Source organism: Larus michahellis, chromosome 10, assembly GCF_964199755.1.
Source record: "Larus michahellis chromosome 10, bLarMic1.1, whole genome shotgun sequence".
In the NCBI taxonomy this organism is placed as follows: domain Eukaryota; kingdom Metazoa; phylum Chordata; class Aves; order Charadriiformes; family Laridae; genus Larus; species Larus michahellis.
The window spans coordinates 4,700,433-4,718,678 of record NC_133905.1 but is presented as its reverse complement, the minus strand read 5'-3'; positions in this window follow the sequence as shown (position 1 = coordinate 4,718,678).

Sequence of the window (18,246 nt, the reverse complement as noted above, 5' to 3'; positions counted from 1 at the left end):
TCCTATTTAGAGTAGTTCATATTGCTCAGCAGCTTGGGAAGTGTGAGGAAGTCATGGTGATGCTGATGTGTCTAATGCTTGTGAGTCCTCCTCAGCTGATTCATCTTGGTGGGCCATCGATATGGCAGCAGATTCTGGGAAAGTGGAGGGGACAGCTGTGGTGGACAGAAGGTGTGGTGGAAATGTCTGTGGAACCACAGTGCAAGTCTGACCTCATTTTGATGTTTCTGATAAAGTGAACTCAAAACTGAACTATACCAAAACCCTGTTACGTGCTTTGAATAACAGTTTGACTAAAACCTGATGCTCTTTGGGAAGGACTACTTCCGAGAGGGAGCTCACGTTCTATTTGCCAGTAAACTGGCTGGAAGTCATGGAACCCATAAGCAGATGCTTTTTTAACCTACTTCTTATCCATAAAATAAGTGTTTTACCTGGAATTGAAACTGATTAAGAACTGTGCTGAAAGAGTGAACATTCAGCTTCTTATGGATTTATTCTGTGACTAAATATAAAAGCATGTCCACAGGCCTCATATTATGATCAGGGCTGATGCAGGGAGGTGTTGGCTCTTGCCATGGCTGCTAGGTTCAACTGCTCAGGCTTTCAAGGTGGGAATTACTTGACCGCCACCATCTCTTCAGGAGATTCAACTCATTTGTCCCCTTTCTGGGAACAAGATCAGTACTTGGCAGACCGGAGCTTTGGAGATGGTTGTGTGAAATGAGAATCTCTTCTCTCCTCTTAACTCCACTGCAGATGGTTGAAACCTCTACTTCAAGGAAGGTGGTGGTGCAGCAACATGAAACTTTGGGGGAAGGCTTGCCGAAGGAAGACTTTAATGGTGGGTGATCTGGGGACATTTAGTGTAGCCTGTAGGGCTAGAGTGCTCTCTGCTGTTGCGTTGCAGCTTGGAATAGCTATAAAGAATGAGCTGGTTGAGTTGCAGTCCTTCTAGCCTTATATGTTACCCTAGACAGTACATCTAACACAAAGGAGGTAGCAGAGCTTAAAAGGAGAATTGTCTAGTACAAAACGAAATAAAACCATTAGGATGCCTGACAGCTGCATTCCTTTCACACTGGACCATGAGTAAGAAAAAAAGAAAATAACCACATTGTTTGAGGCAGTAAAACTGTCCACCCCTCTCACCTTTCACCACAGCTGCCTTTCTTTAGAGATGGCTTGGGGCTATTTATCAAACGTATGTAGAATACATGTTCCTTTTTGGGGTAAAGTGAAGGTGGCCTATCCACCTAGACATAGCTGGTAATGGGTAATTATGGGCATGTGATGCACCGTGATATATAATCATTGCGAGTCCCATTGTTGTCCCTATTTCATACTCCGTCTATTAACAGTCACAATTGTGTCGTTACAATATCGATTATAACAGTAACATCCATGTGCAATTCTATGTATAAAACATAGAATTACTGCCCTCAGATCTTCCACCACCTCCAGCAGTCCTCATCTTTGGCTCCTGTAGGATGGACATCCAGGATCTTCAGCAAGGCCAAAATGGCTGGAGGATCTTTTCCAGTTACCAGGACAGACATTGTCAGCAATTGTGTTACTGCCCATAGATGTTCTGGTGGCTCCAACAGCCCTCATATCTGGCTCCCATAGGATAGACATCCAGGATCTTCTCCACCAGTGTCCAGATGGCTGTAGGATCTTTTCTGGTCACCAGGATAGACATCGTTGGTGACTGTGGCTCCTGATGAGAGGCTGTCCCCTTACATCACTGAGCCCTTAATTTCACAGACATGTGAGAGTAGTCATGTCAGGCAGCCCACCCTCAAGAACTTCCCAGCTGTGCTCATCCTTCCACCAGTGGGCTGAGGCCCAAGGCAATGATACACAGTGATTTTTAAAGTGACAGTGATACTCTTCTGAACCCTCCTTTGCTTTTCTCCTCTTCCTTCATGTTTGATGGGCCTTCTCACCACTTTTAGCATCACTGCTAAAGCAGAGTTGGTTACCTTGGAGCTTACTTGTGTCTGAAACAAATGTGCTTGTTCTCAAAGAGTTGGGATTAACTATTTTGTCTACCTCAAGATGCCTGTTTGCTTGGCTGTTCACTCATTATAGGATGTAGCAAGAAAGAAGGCTCTGTCCTGAGAAGTCAAGGAAAACCTTTTGACGATCTTGAAAGCTGCTGGTTGTGATATTGGACAATCCAATACTTACGTTTCCTTCCTGGTTGTAACAGTGGAATTTCCGGTAGTCTTTTTTTTTTTTTTTTTTTGTTTTAGGGCAAGATATTAAGGGGGGTGGGAGGAATTGCAGTGATGAGATCAGCAGATACAGAGTTGGAGATTTGGAGCTCTCTCCCTGTTTCTAATCCCAGATCCTTGGCCAGATTGTAATTTGCATAAACCCATTTTTACTTCCCCTCTGTTTTCAGCTGGTTGGAGTACTCTCTGCTTTCTGGTAGTGATCTGTTCTTTGTTGCTTTAAAAGTATAAGGGGAATTTCTGCATTTGGGAGGCTTGCAAAAGCACTTTACAAAGAATGTCATGGCATAGATGCCTACAAAGTATTAGTGTAAGCATAACCCTTTTCAACTGATCTGTGCAGTATAAATCTGACAGCTTTGTACAATATTTGACTGAGTCATCCCCTGAACTAGTTTAGAGATTAGACTGCTTGTTGTCAGTGTCTAATTTCTAATTTGGTTCAATCTATGTATCAGGTGTGGAATTCTAGCTTTATCTGGACCTGTTCAGAACTTGATTTTTTTTCCCAGTCTAATTTAGTACAATACAGTTAAAAATAAGTTCATTGTTCTTAGGGTTTTATACACCGTTAGTGTTCCCACGTATCACTTTTGGTACTGAAATGAATCTGAATTTCTCTCTGCAAGATGGACTTTAGACTAGAAGCAGCTGGAGGGGAATCCTCTTAATTCTGTCAGTATGGTGTTTTTTTTAAAGTGAAAGAAGAATTAATTTTATCCTTTCTGCCACTTAAGCTTCAAACAGTGACAATTTGGAACATATGGTAGGTGTAAGGCTTTAGTCCCTTTTGCTGAATTGTTGTAGAAAGGATTGCATGTATTAAGTTTAAGGGTGATAAGAATAAAAAAAAAAATCAGATTTTTCTTTTTTTTTAAATTTTTGTCTAGGAGAATACTGGATCTTCAAAACCATGGGTATAAATGAAAAGAGAATTTCCAAGCCTATGTGATCTCAAAGCAGAAGCCGCCCAGTTGTTATGACTTTCAAGGCTGCTCCTGTCAGTCCTCGTCAGCAAAATCCGCAGTGATAGATTTGTTCGATTAAGAGTAAATCCATCCCAGTAACCCTAAGTATAGTTTATAATGAAGGTTTGACTTTAAAGCATCAGAAAAGGGAAGGAAATAAATGCCACTTGACACATCAGTCTGGGTTTTTTTGTGTGGTGTTTTTTTTTTTTTTTTTAGTCTGCAGGCTGCTCTTTTTCATAAAGGAACAACTTATTTTCTAAAACTTATAGTTTCTAGGTACTATGAAATTTTAAATGAAGACATCCTTATAAATGCTACACTTTGTAGCAGTGATTTACGTAGTGACTGTTGCAAAATTGAAAATACATTGATCTTTTAATCTCCTGTAGTTGAGACAGCAGTAGTTAAAATTTTGAAATATCATTTGAAGTCCTTCTTAAATACTGCTGGCAGTAATTATCAGAACACTGAGTAATGAAAAACCATGGAGGATCTGTAAGAAAAAGATCTAGAGTAGCCTTCTGAATCCAGAAGTGCTTCTGATACTTCAAAGTGTGTTTTCTAACATCAGGTTTTTTGGGAGATATATTTTCCACAAAGCAGGAAAAGCAATTATAAAAGGTTTTTAATTCTGAAGTTCAGTGAAAAGAAGCCTTTTCCCTCAGAAAGAGTTATATGTTGCATCCTGTGGCTTAGTCTTTGAACCATTTGGGATTTTAGGGTACCATAGGATTATCCCATTCTCTTTGGACAGTGAAACTGGACACTGACTTTTTAAAGTGGAAGCTGGAACTTCTTGGTAATCACAAGACTGAGAGCTGATCACAAGCTCCAAGGTGAAATCATGAGATTTGCAATGCTGTGAGGGCAGACTGTTTGATCTGCACCCATATGAGATCAAGGACTTTCCAGAATGTGGCATAGCTTTACGTGATTCATAGTCCATGGTAAAGATCCTGGTTTGTTGTAATCTCTGAAAGGGGAGAAATGATAAATAACTGGATGAGTCTTCCTCGTGGTGACAGTCCTCTAAAATCAAAAGGCAATGTGTGGAAAAACTTGGATTGTGCCAGCCTCGTGCTCCATATATCAGTCTTCTCTCACGGTTGTGTGCGATGCATAATCTTAACGTAATGCCAAGGATGATGCAAAAAATCTTACATTAATATGCTGGTGTATAATAGAAAGAAGTCTTATAAATCATAAAGCTCAGGGACTGGCTTAAGAATAATGTGGCAACCCAATAAGAGGTTTAAATTATTACTGATAATGGTTTACCTTTGAGAAATGGATGTGAACACAAGGTAGTGTTCTTTTGATGGGAGCAGTTTCGGAGGGGAAGGAGATACTACTCCTGATAAAGGTGTGTCCCCTGCAGCCTCTTAATGCCATTCTGCTTCTCTGGTAATTATGCTGCCTGACAAATCAGCAGTTATGGGAAGAAATTGAACATAAAGAAGCTCTGAGCAGGGACAATTGTATCACTTATCAAGCAGGTCATATTTGAGCCTCTCTTGTGTCTTCTGTATTGAAAATGTTAACTGTGTGTCACTTGCTGGGAAGCTAATTTTGTTTCCTTAAGCACTATTTCTCAACAAAAAATGACACTATACAAAAGAAATTTACCTTCTTTTGTTTTAAATGGAAGTGGGAAGCTGTGTGTTGTAGATTTTGTTGTTTTCTTTCTAACTATAATTTCTCATTTTGTTCTAAACATCCTCTGAGAAAAGTATTTCAAGAGAAATACTGTCTCTCTCCATCCAGAGTTAAGATATTATTGCTGCAATGAGTTTTGAAATTTTTCCATTTGGGGGGGGAAATCTGTCTTCTGCCAAAAAATGAAAAATGATTACTTTTTTGCTTTGGATCCAGAAGCTTCCTTAAAAAAAAAAAAAAGTAATTTTTAATGAGCAACTTTCACACGGAAGTTGATTTACAGACCTTGTTTCTCACTGAAAACAGTTGGGAGAAGGAAGAGGCAGCTTACCTTAACTGTGTGGTGAGCAAGGTTCTCATGAAATACCAAATTCCTTTGTTAAAAATAAACCAGAAAAATAGAAATGGAAACAAGTGATTGAAATAGTTTAGGAACAAAACTTTTGACATATAGAGGACTTGTCACAATTCTTAGAGGTGCAAAAATGTGCACACTCTTCCTAGTGCACGGTTTTGGACAGATGCCCTGTGGTATGAAGAGCGAACAGATACAGAAATCCATTCCCAGGGGACATCAGAGTCTGTTGAGCAGACGCTAGTGCCAGTGTTAATATATGGCTTGCTAAATATTCTGTAAGCCATAATGCTAGTAATTGAATTGTTTTGTAGTTTCCTCATTCTCAGAGTATTGAGTTATTGTATCTTCTCTAAATCTGATTTTTGTGTTTAAACCCACTGATAGGATTCACTCTAACAGCTTATCCTGTCAATCATTGTGAATATTTCATGTATAGAAACTGTGCACTCACATTGAAAGGGAAATGTGGCCTACTAAGGTGCAAAATAAATGCTGAGAAACGGAGAAGTGGATGTGACTATCAAAAGTGAGGGAATTATGAGGGCTTTTCCTTTCAAAATTTATTTTTTTCCCTGTATCTGCCTAAAGTCACTTACAGATCAGTTTCCAGAGGAGTTCTGCATATATTGTGATCCCCTAGATAGAATACAATGAATAGTCTCTGAATAAAATTTAACAGTTCATACTTTAATCTCAGTTTTCATATTGGTATACGATTCTTGCATTGGCAGTGATTTGTAAGTCTGAAAGACCTCCCAAAGTAAATGAATGATTAGTTTTAAAAAGCAAAACGGACAACACCCACCACCCCGTGCACCCCAAAATTATTCTCTTGGAAGAGTGGATGGAGTCTGACTCTTGAGTCTTTCCTTGGGCGAGTTTCAGTGGCCTTATATGAAGATTTCAAGGTATATTCAGAGGGGAATATACAAAAATGTAGGAAGTGGAGAAGATTCAGTCCAGCGTGAATACCGACAAATACCAGTTGAAGTCCAAGAGTTCTGTTTGATGAGAAAACACAATTCAGGATGCCAGCCTACAAATATTCTGACATTTTGGCTTGTGCCTTGGCTGTTCTGTAGTCAGAAAGGAGATGTAGGGAAGTAGCTACAAAGCAAGAACAATTAGACAATTATTTACATAATAAATAGGAAAAAGTAGCCCAGCTGACAACATGCTAAAAAGCTTTATGGCAACTTGAAAACTGAAAGCCAATAGCAATTGTTAAGTAAACTGCCGTAGTCACTGTGGACCAAAGAAACAAGGAGCCTTAATGGTAATGAAACGCACTGTTCTTGGTGCAAACTGGCACAGCTTATTTGACTCCATTGATTTTTGCCTCTTCAGCCTAGTCACTAATCTGATATGGTGACTCAGTTATTTACTTATTACTTGGTTTTATGATTTCCATTTTTCTGCTTTTGAGAGTTCTTTGGGTCCTGTTCATGTGGGTGCACATGTATATAAATTTGACTTGCAAAGGAAAATCACTTGCCAATAGTTCTACACCTGGATTCAGTCTGGAAGCATGCAAGAAATCTCTGGTTTAATCTTCACCAAAGCTGGTTAGTAGCAAGAGTCAAAATGATGACCACGTGCTGTTGGACTTTTGAGATTACTGTAGGAGCAAGCTTAATGCTGTGTTTCACTACCTACTTAAGTCACTTGCTCCTTGAGGACTGAAGGAGTCGCTGCCCTGTGTAGATACCCAAACTGAAGACTTTTGTCACATGACAGTAAAAAAAAAAAAAAAGTTGGATCCTTTCCAGTTTCTTTTTTTTTTGGGGGGGGGAAGCTTATGAATCAAATCTGTTTGTGTTCAGTCTCTTATTTTCAATGGGCAGCAGTTTGAACAAGTTCTTTGTTTATTGGAAAATATTTGTGTGCTTTCAGAGGCCACTGAGTCAGAGAGCCATACAGAGCAATTGAAATTACAAGCAAATATTTTCCTCTTTCATGCAGTTAAGTGCCTAATAAATCCCCATAAACATGAGCTTTGCTAAACGAGACAGCATAAATAGGCTTTATTAAGCCCAGACTTAATTTACTCCACAGCCACTTTGAGAACATCTGGCAGTGAGGATCAGCCTTAAAGTGAATGTAAAAGTAGCTAGTGCTGACTTTGAGGCCACAGCTGTGTAAATGTTCCTCAATGGGAACATGAACTGGGCTAATGGTCTCAGGTGTGACAATAGGGCTGAGTGCTGGCTTTGGCATAGGTGATCCAGGAACTGCATTGAGCTGCAAGTGACTTCTTTGCCCAAAGCAAAGGAAAAATTACAGCATATTGCTGCAAATAGTCCATCTCCTTCTGCCTCTGCAGCTGCTGGGGTTGAAAAATGGTAGATGGGTTGGTGCCTCTGCCGCTTGTTTCCTCCACACCTTGAAGGTGGCTGTCTGTACCTGTGCTCCATGGTACTCTGGCGTACATACAGTTCCCTTCTTGGGCAGACCTGGATACCTCCTCTTTCATGCTTCAGCAGCTTAGCAGGTCCAGGATGGGAGCTGAAGATGGGAAGAGAGGTATGTGGTGATGCATGGTGGAAGGTGGAGAGGAGCCGGGAAACAGTCCACAGCTATTGCATGGACAGAGCGTGCATAGAGAGAAGGTATATGAGTGTCCTGAGAGTGTATGCATAAGGAGAGGGAATCATTGAGGTAATGAGAAAAACTGAAGGAATAGAGCAGAAAAGACAAACTGACCATAAATCCAATTCTTCTGAAGGTTCCCCAGAATGCTTCCTCAGATGACATTTCTGTGGGTCCCAATCACCTTCTCCAGAACTTGCTGCAGCACAAGAGAAAATGAAATGAATGACCTCTGTCATTCTTGGAGAGGCAAACTGAATGATTCTGCTGCTACTGAGCAAACTGTATGCTGGCTCTGGGAACTGGATTCTGTTTTTAGTTGCTGTTGTCTGAATCCAAAATAACTGTCCGGCATAGCTCCATCTTAGTGCTTGAAAGTGTAGTCAAAGTCTGATCTTGAGATGGTGTACAGGAGTAGGTGATGCTAAGAGATGAAGACATCCTTCCCCTTCCACCATGGCTTTTTGCACTCGATCTGGTGCACTCATAGCTGTATGAGTATGGCCCCTTCCCCTTACTTCTTTCAGATTCAGAGCTGTGCCCAGGTTTTTTACATCCCATGTTCCTGAATGTGGACCAAGACTGACTAGCAAATAACTTGTTTATGTGGAGGCAGAACTTGGCAAGTTTGTAACTTTTTCTCTTGCAAGAAGACCACAGAGGCAGACAGATAACTGCTTTGTTTCATTCATTGCTTTGACGCTTAGTGGGCTGGAACCTAGGAAAGATGGCAGGAAGAAAGGTTTTGACACTGAACTGGTATAACGTGCCCAAAATCTTCTGGTCTCTTTTCTGTCTGCTTTTCATTTGTTTATCTTGATTAAATTGTTTCATCCAGGCGATAAAGAAAATGTCCAAGTTGATTAAAATAATTGCCGTTGCTGAGATCTTTGCTGAAGCCTTCTATGTGGGAGAAAAGTTTCCTTTTTCTTCCTTCTCAGAAAGGTGTTTCCTACAGCTCGGAGCCAAGGCAGACTGGATTAGAAAATGCATGCATTTCTACACCCATTTCCAAGCAAAATATTGTTAAATCCGTGGAGCTTCTTTACGTCAGTTGGCATTTTTGTCACAATTACAGAATGTACTTTTAGACTGGCTGAAATGTGCACTTATGAAAAAAAAAAAAGAAAAACCAACCAAAAACGTGCTCTTTAATATGCAGACATGTAGGGAAAGAGTGTGGTAATGAATTTGGCTTAGTTTGTTGAGTCTGGGCCAAATTCTGATCTCAGTTATGCTGGCCTCAGCTGAGTTGCTCCAGATTTTCACCAGTCTTCCTGAAACCAAACTGTGTTCTTTTGTCCTTCATCATTTGACTGTTGGTATTAATAGTTCAGTGGTGGGAAGGGGGGATAAGTTTTAAGTGCAAGGATTTGCTAGAGTCCTGTCCTAAATACATAGTTTGAGAATACTTTGGAATATACAATACATATTTTCACTGGTTACCTGATGTCACAGGAGAGGTGTTCCAAGGCTTTCTACAAATTCTACGTTTGTATAAATACCACCTTTTGCACAGAAGTGCAAAAAGCTTGCTCCAATGTTAGTGTATCCGTGTCAGCCGAGTCCCATATAAGCTGTGAAAGCTCTTCCTGAACACTGTCAGTAGCTGCCTTATTATAGACCACGGATTAACACATCACTGGGCAACGTACGCTTCTGTATATTTAATAGCTTTAATATTCCTAGCCATGTACAGGTCTTAGGACTTTGCTTTTGAACACTTTTGTCTTTAAAATACAACGTTTATGTATAAACTTATCAAATGCAACAACTTTCGACTTTATAAGGTAGAGAATCTGTAATGTTATATGTATATGTTTGTATACACACCCCCACCCCCCACCCCCCGGTACTGTTCATAAAAGCAGTGGCTAAGCTGTTAGTCCAGAGGGGGTATTATCTCTCTGTTATTTTGTATGGGTACTTACACAGTGGTAGCAGGAGAAAAATCACTTAAGTCCTTAAGCCTATGTCTATGCTAAAGTATGTTAGAAATGTTCTTGGAGATGGGAACTCAGTCATCTGTACCTTTATATATATTGACATTATCCCTGGCATGCTTTTGGTCATCTAGCGCTCTCCCAAACAATTCCTCAGCATGATTTAGGAGTTAGTCCTGTTTGACACTATTCTGCATAGGTGTGACCAGCCTGTTCCAAAAAGTAAGAGAGTTAATAGCATGACTGTGGAAGTCTCCCATGTCAGTGGTCCTTGTTGTTAAAGAACTGCTCCATGTGAGAAGTAAATCAGGCCTTACATTTTTATGTTCTTTAGCTTTATTTATACTAGTAAATTACGAAGAACAACTCTTGTCAAGTCAGTGATATGGATTAAACCAGTGTTAAAAAACACCAGGGTTAAAAAAAAAAAACAAACAAAACAAAAACACCAAAACAAAAGAACAAAAAAAAGAGGAAAGTCATGGTACTTCCTGTGAGATGTATTAAGTGTCCTTAAATTCCTTACTCAAGATTAAATTTACTCAGCAAAAAGGGTTCCTGAAAACCTACTGGGTTCCTGAAGGGTACGTCTAGGGTGTTAGGGAGATTACCCTGGTGAAACATGTCCCTTCCATGGAAAGGATAGCAATGATGATGTACTGCTGCGTCAGCCAAAGAGGTTGACCAAAATCAGCTGTTATCAGCCACAGCAAATGCAGAGGTATTTACCTCTTTCCCAAAGACTGCCCAAGACTGCTAGGGAACTTCAGTGGGAGGGAGAAAACATTGCACATCCTATAAGTATGGTCTAAACCCATTTTCTTTTTCTGTACCCCATAATCTTAGAGAGGAGAATATGAGCATTGCAGGACAGAGTTGAAGACTCTAGAGGTATAGACTAGAAGCTGGGATGCCAATGAAGGTATTCAGTCAAAGCGGAGAGGAGGGGATGCAAGCAAAGGAGGTTGAAAAAACGGTGTTAATCCAGCAGTAGAATAACAGATTTAGCTCGTGTAGAATAGCAGGAAAGAAGCTTAGATAGTTGAGCTTGTTTAGTCTAGTACTCCTCTGTGATGGACAAAAGGGCAAGACAACTTCAGAACTATGGAAGAAAAGGACATTAGGATGCAGTGATGTAAGATGGAAAACTCGGCTACCCTGAAGCTGGGTTGAGGTCCAAATGACAATGATGGTGGCAACATGGTCAGCCTTGATGGAATGGGGCAGTGGGTTAGGCTCAAGGAAAAGGTTAGGGGTTTAGGGTGGGATGCCTACTCATCAGACTCTGCCATGTGCAGACAAAGCTGCCAGGAGAACTGGAAGGGGAAGGGAAATAAATGTAGAGAACCGTGAAGGAGAGTGGCTGATTTAATAATTTTTTGGTTGGAAACCAAGTGGGTGGCGATGTTTTTAGGAGTTTTCTGCATTCCAGGCCTATGTGGAGATTGCCAGAAGATGAAGCTATAAATAAATGTCACAGGGCGTCATATGTACTCCTTTCAGCATCTGTTCTCTGCAGGACTGCACATTAATGTCAGAACTGTCATGCTTAAATCCCTCTTGCAACATACTGGGTTGGCGAGTCCTGTCACAGTCTTTTAGAGACAGGTGAGACTTGGCTGCAGTGAGGGTGCCCACTACAGATACTCCTGGGGATGACAGCAAAATTGCAAGCATTTACAGGCACCAGTGTAGATACCTGGCATTGTATTTGGAATACGCTGGAATTGAGCCCATTCTACGTTGACTTTAGGGTATCAGGACAAAGACATAGTTTTTGTTTCTTTCATGTTAGTCATGACTCCATATCCCTCTTGTGGACGTACTCATTCAGACGTGCTCAAGCTTCATCTGTTGTGTCAGAGGATGGCTACGTTGCTTGTTTGCTGCAGACCTGTTATTTACTCTGGCAATTTACATAACCTTCAGGACTGGCCACAAACTGTGATTGCAGTTACCCTGGAATAAACTGCAGTGATTCTGGTGGAGCAGCTGTTACTTTTCCTCAGCCATTCAAGTCAGAAAGGGCTCCTTCATCTGCACGCTAGTCTCAAACTGAAGACAGAAGGTGGGGAACTGCTTTCTAGCTGAATTCCTGAGGACACTGCAAAACCTCTGAGAGAGAGGTCAGCCAATGGAGAGGAAATTCATGTGCAAAGACAAAATTCCTTATAACAAAGCTAGGGCATAGTATTTAATGTATAAAGGTACGCAGATGAGCTTCAGGCTGGAGTAGCATCTCATTGTCTAAACTGATCTAATTTGTACAGTTTCAAAAAGGAATAATCTTGTAGCCCACATTCGGATCTCAAGCTTGTATTGCTTCAGACACAAAACTCGATTGCTGCAGTATTCTACTGGTGTAAATGAAACCAGAATCAGGTCAAGTGCTTGAGAACAACACCTGCAAAAGGAAGAGACTTTTTCAGCATCTCTTTTTGTCCTTCCTTTCCTTTCACCCACATTAGCAGCTGTGATAGTGTTTACATTCCAGGTGATTAGAGTAAGAGACTCTTTACTTTGGGATCATGGATACACGTACAAGTGCATGAAAATCATGTTGATCTTGCCTATCCAAAGAAAACAGTGGTTTCTTTTTTTCTTGGTATGCTGACTCTGCCTTCTTCCTGAGTGTATCGTATGACAGATCCTAAGAAAGAAGCCAAAAAAAAAAAAAAAGCAGATAAATAGTGTAGTACAAAATTAAGACTGCTGGCTGGCTGTGTGTTTGCATGGAAAAATCCCTGGTTAAAAATCACTGCTGCCTGGGCATGGAATAGTTAAAGGATGTTAATTATAAAGCAGTGGAGGCCTCCAGCAAAATGCCTCACAAAGACATGACACTGAACTTAATTAAAGCCAAACTAACAAACAAGATGTAACTCTGTTCTCTAATTGGTTTAGATCTGTTGTGTGTGTCTGCATGTGATTATTTTTATATGTGTTTTAGCACCAGTAGCTGGGACTGTACAAGTGTCTTGTTGACCTCGACTTAAAATATTTCTGCAGTGTCCAGGTTCTCTTCGCGCCAGTTTATAACAAAGTGGGCATACAGGCAGAGAGCTCTTCTCCATACAAAACTGTTATGATCCTACCAGTATTTTTGCTTATGAGTTTAATAGAGGGAGACAGGTGAAATGACCTGATTTATTTGATAGGAAATGGTCATTTCCTCATGATGAGGTAGCACTGCAGGCAGCTCAGACTGTTTTTGAGTACTATTTCCTGCAGCCTGGAGTGGTGGGGTGGCTTGAATGGGTGAGAACTAAAGTCATCTCCCACATCAGACCTAATTCTCAGACTGGGGTGGAGAAAGTTCGTAGTTTTCATCACAGATGTTTTTCAGTGCATGCCACTGCTGAGGACACAGTTTACTTGTGTAATAACATGAGGAAGAGACTTCTCTCTCTATCTGAATGACATGCCAGGTGTGTTAAGGACCTTTCCCACTCTTCTCCTGGCTGAGTAGTTGACAGTGATGGATCATTTTTCTGAGGAGCTGCTGCTCTGCTGTGACAGCAGCCAGACATGTAAAACAGGAACCTTCACCGAGACCGTGCAGGATCAGAAGTCAGCCAGGCAGCTGTATATTGCAGGATATCACCAGATCATGGCCTTCACTGTCAAAACAAACCATAAAAAATGATAAAGCACTGCACACGCTTGTTGGGAAGGTGTTGTATGAAAAGGGGCAAAGCAGTTTTGGCAGAAAATAAACCCCCTTGCGTTCTAACACTCCTCACCAAGGTGGGAGGCTAGGTGCGGCTAGGTTTAAATTCTGAGTGATGCCCAATTCAGCACTATCAGTCCAATGGCATTTAATATGTATTAAACTATTACGATTTGAGTACACTAATAGTGGACTGCACCTTCAGTCTAGTCGTGCTCATGAACTAGCATGGCCACTCTCGAATCTTTGGTCGCGTTCGGTGAGAAACCAAAATGACTAGCTACTTAAAAAGTGCAGTTTATTTAAACAACAGATACATAGGTTCTTAGGATTGCCGGTGATAAATACACTGTCTGCAAAGCAAGTGCAAATGAAAGTATACAAAATGTGGGACAAAGTTATAAACGATGCAGCCTGGCTCTAAATGTAGGATAGAGATTCTCTAGAAAAATTTCTAAGTCCCCGAGAAAGCAGTCGGTATAATCTAACTCTTACCCAAAGGCGTCCCTGTGGGGGGGAAGAAAGGCTCAGCCCGTCAACTGATCTGAGAAATCAGTGATGGAATTCTTCACAATGGTGTCTTCTCTGGGTATCCCCCCTCCCTTGGGCTATTTTTATACTATTTGTTATTTTCAAGGTGGAGTTTGACTTTAGTCATACATACTTTTATTATGAATGGTGTAAAATTCTCTTGCTTCACAATTAAAGGTATAGTTTATGAGAAATTCAGGGCGCAGACTCAAGAAGGAGTGGTCGCACCTTGGAGGCGGGTAGCCTTTGGGTTGGAGGTGTGTTTTGGTATCATAATGACGTTATAATGAGCAAAGTTCGCACAAAGGACAGCATTTCATCAAAATTTGACAAAATGTTGGCTCTGAGCATCTAGCGGGCAGCTAATTGGCAGCTTATCTGTTTCATGGTATCATCCCATTCCCGTATCCGCTATACATCATAAGGTAAAGCTGTGGAATAATTGCATCCCATCCCGTACCTCATGTAGCTTCACAAGCACCCTTATCAGGGAAACACAGGTGTTGTATTCTTCATGCCAGCTGCGGCTGTTTTCTACCTCAGAAGCCTCTTGATTTTATACTTTTCGTTAATGTGTGAACAATACTGTACTTTTGTATTTTTAGCCAATTTAGTAATTATTCCACAGAAGGTTACTTGGGAGGTTCTGATTTGCAGGGTTATGGCAGGTGTCACTGATTTACTGGTGACTATGCTATTGCCACATCTGTAAGAAAAAGGTGTCCTATTCTTTGCGCAGGCAATTTTGCACAATTTGTACAAATCATCTTGAGTTGTGGAGGACCTGATCTCTGTACTTCTGTGTAGTTCCCAAGAAGAGAAAGCTGTCTGAACAGCCCTTGGGGCCTTTTGCCACAGGCTGTGCATCCAAATGCTGCCTACGCGTAACGGCTTAGTGCATTCTGGGAACAGGTTGTGTTAAATTTTATATTAAAGGCTGTGCTCTGATCTCTGGCCCTTCTTCTGTGGGTATTTTCCATTATTGAACTTGCTTGTGCTTAAAGTAAAGGCACTGAAGGCCAAAGTAGTTCAGGAAATGTGCACTGGAGCTGGAATTGACTCCAGAAATTATAGATTTGTTGCTTTGTTTGCCATACTAAATGAACGTTAATCACTATGACTTCAATGTCAAGATCACAGACTTTTCTTGGTAGTAAGTGGATTTTGTTTATCTAGAGAAGTCAAGACAAATGTAACCATAGAGGCTATTTGACCTTTACAGGCAGCTCTTCAATGGCAGAGTTTAAGGACACTGGTAAGGTTTGACTTGTAGCTGTTCCCTGCATTACCAGAGGACATCAGACTCCAGGCAGATGGGGAGTGGGGAGGCTTTTTCCCCTGTGTTATCTGTAGCCGGTATCATGTAACTTAGCAGAATTTGCTGCTGTGTTGTGATGGACTGCAGTGCGTGAAGCAGTGTTTGGACTTCTGGTTCTCTTCTCTCTTGATGCTGATCTGCTCTATGAATTTTGAACTTCATCTCTGTCAGCTCCTCTTTTTCTGTTCCCTACTAGTTTTGCTTATTTAGGTAAAAACACCTTAGGGCAGGGGTGGCCAATTGCTCTGGGAGAAATCCTGCCTCTGCTGATAGGAGTAACAAAACTATATTTCATTTGATTCTGGAGCCTAGATTTCACCCTGCCACTCTACGGTGCTTAGCAAAATGAGACCCTGATCATTGTTGGAGCCTTACAGTGCTACTGAATTAATAATAACTAAGGAGACAAAAGAAATGTATGGGAAAGTAACTTCCTTTTGTTTTTATGTTGTGCTGGATTCCTGTCTGTTTCTGTTGTGTTATCACAGAATCACAGAATTTATGGATCCAGTTATGGATCTGCCTTACCCTTCTGCTCAGTGTTTCTTCTTGAGCCCTCTCCAAAGGCACTGATTTCAGCTTTGACTGTGCCAACATAAATGTGGAGATGAGTGAAGTCATTCCCAGGTTACACCTATCTAGCTGAGTCTGCATCTGGGAGCTGAGCGTTACCCACAGGGTACCAGTTCAGGCCGATGGCAGTAAAACTGTTATCCCGTGATATCCAGTGCCTGGAGGAATCGGAGCTGCTTCTACTACATAACATGACCATTCCCATTGGATTCTAGGTACTGTACCAAGGGCATGCTGTCAAGGCCCTTGCTTTGTTGGGAACATGAACAGGGTAGCTTTGTCTTTCTGCTGCTCCCCTTACATTCTCAAAAACTTACTGCTCTCAATATGAGAGAGATTTCTTATATTACAGGTCTAATTCTCAAGAGTAGAATCATAGAATTGTTTTGGTTGAAAGCGACCTTTAAGATCATCAAGTCCAGCCATTAACCTAGCACTGCTAAGTTACCATGTCCCAAAACTGGGACCAAAACTGAACGCAGTATTCGAGGTGGGGCCTCACCGGTGCTGAGTACAGGGGGCAGTCGCTTCCCTAGTCCTGCTGGCCAAAGTATTTCTAATAGAAATCAGGATGCTATTGGCCTTCTTGGCCATCTGGGCACACCACTGGCTCATATTCAGCTGTATTCAGTCCTTCAGTGTATCCTCAGTCTTAGCTGAGCCTTGGGTTTGATGAGGTTCTCCTGTAAGAACCAGAGTTATATTGATCAAACTCGTAGCTAAACTGGTGTTAGAAAGAATGTTGGCAGTCTTGGGTGGTGCTACATACATGGTAGGTCACAATGCATTTTTTGAAATCACTAGTATTGAATCACAGATGTTTTCCTCTCTCAGGCTCTTTCTGGAAGTAGTGCCTTAGGTGAATTTGCAGCAATATACATACTGGAAAAGGCAAGTTCTCTGGATGCTGGCCTTGGGGTATCTCTAACTACGTAGCCTCATAAATAAACAGTGCTGTCTCTGGGATTCCTTGGAATAGAAAGTGTGGCGCCCAGGGTATTTCTGCTCTGGCTGAGCTATGTTCCTCTATGTGCCCTCTTGCTGCAGTAGCTGATGCAAGATACTTCTGCAAAATGTGTCTGTTCTCCAGAGCATCTCACAGATTCATTTTCATTGGCTTTAGTTTGAAGTTGTTCTCAAGCTACCATCATGCTGACTCATACCGACATGGCACTTGTTTCCAAAAAGAAAATACAAAAAAAGGCACTCGAGGAGAGCACGAAAAGGCAGAACTATCCTAGCTGGTGGAATTATGGCTATTCCATTCCTGTTGTTTGTTCATCAGTTCCCAGATTAGCAACAGGAGCTTTAGGGCTGTGTCTTCAGCCTCTGACGTAGCTTTTTTTAAAATGTTCTTCTGACTGCTTCACCAGGCATTTCTAGTCATTCCCTTTTCATTCACTGAGGCTTTCACTAGAAATACCTGTTGGAAACATTTAGGTGTCTTTCAAATACTATTTTTAGCATATGCCTTTTTTTGCAAGTAAATATTTCAAGTTGATGTGCACTATGTTTCACCCATAAGCCTCTCTAAACTTTTCATGCCTCTTCATTACTCAACTGATGACACTTTGAAAACTTAGTTCAGTTGCTGGTTGACTGGGATGCTAATTTGACATCAGACAGGTTTTCATGGAGCCATTCCAAACTTTCTCAATGTTAAAATGATCTTGTTTGATAGAATACTGACAACAGGTGTCCTGTTTATGCCAGCAGTGGTCTTACATTGGCTGCCAACACGTAGTGTTTGCCAGCATACCACAAGCCTTATGCTGCGCTATTTTAAGACTATATTCTGTAAAAGAGCTGAGACAATTTAAAAATATCTATTAGCATCTAACGGAAACGGCACATGACTAGAATATGGAAGCTGTAAAGCATGGTTGGTATAGCCTTTGTTATGCGTTGCATGCTAGTCCTTTCTCAGGCAAAATATGAGTATTTCCACCCTTTTGAACATCAGTTGGTCAAGCCAAGTACTCCATCCAGAGCAATGCTTTACCAGATGCTTCAGAGAAAGGTGTAAAATCCTATTAAATAATTATATGGTATCATTATTTAGAGACATTTTCCTCTGAATTTCTAGCAGTTAATGTTTGGCTGTTATCCCGGAGCCTGAAGGTAGATATCTCATATCCTACTTAATGTCACTGTGAATGTTTTCTCATTATCTTTATAACCATTGAATCCTTTTCTCAATCCTCCAGTGTGCTTCATTGTATCTCGTAGTGCTTGTTTTACTTTTATCTCATGCTGTTTGTTGGGGAGAGTATCTCACCAGCTGAAGGGAGGGGATATGTTTTGTGTAGACAAAAATAATCTCTGCCACTTCAGATCTCCTGACTCATGATCTTGCTTTGTGTCTTGTCCTTCTGTAACAATAGAAGGAAGTTAAAA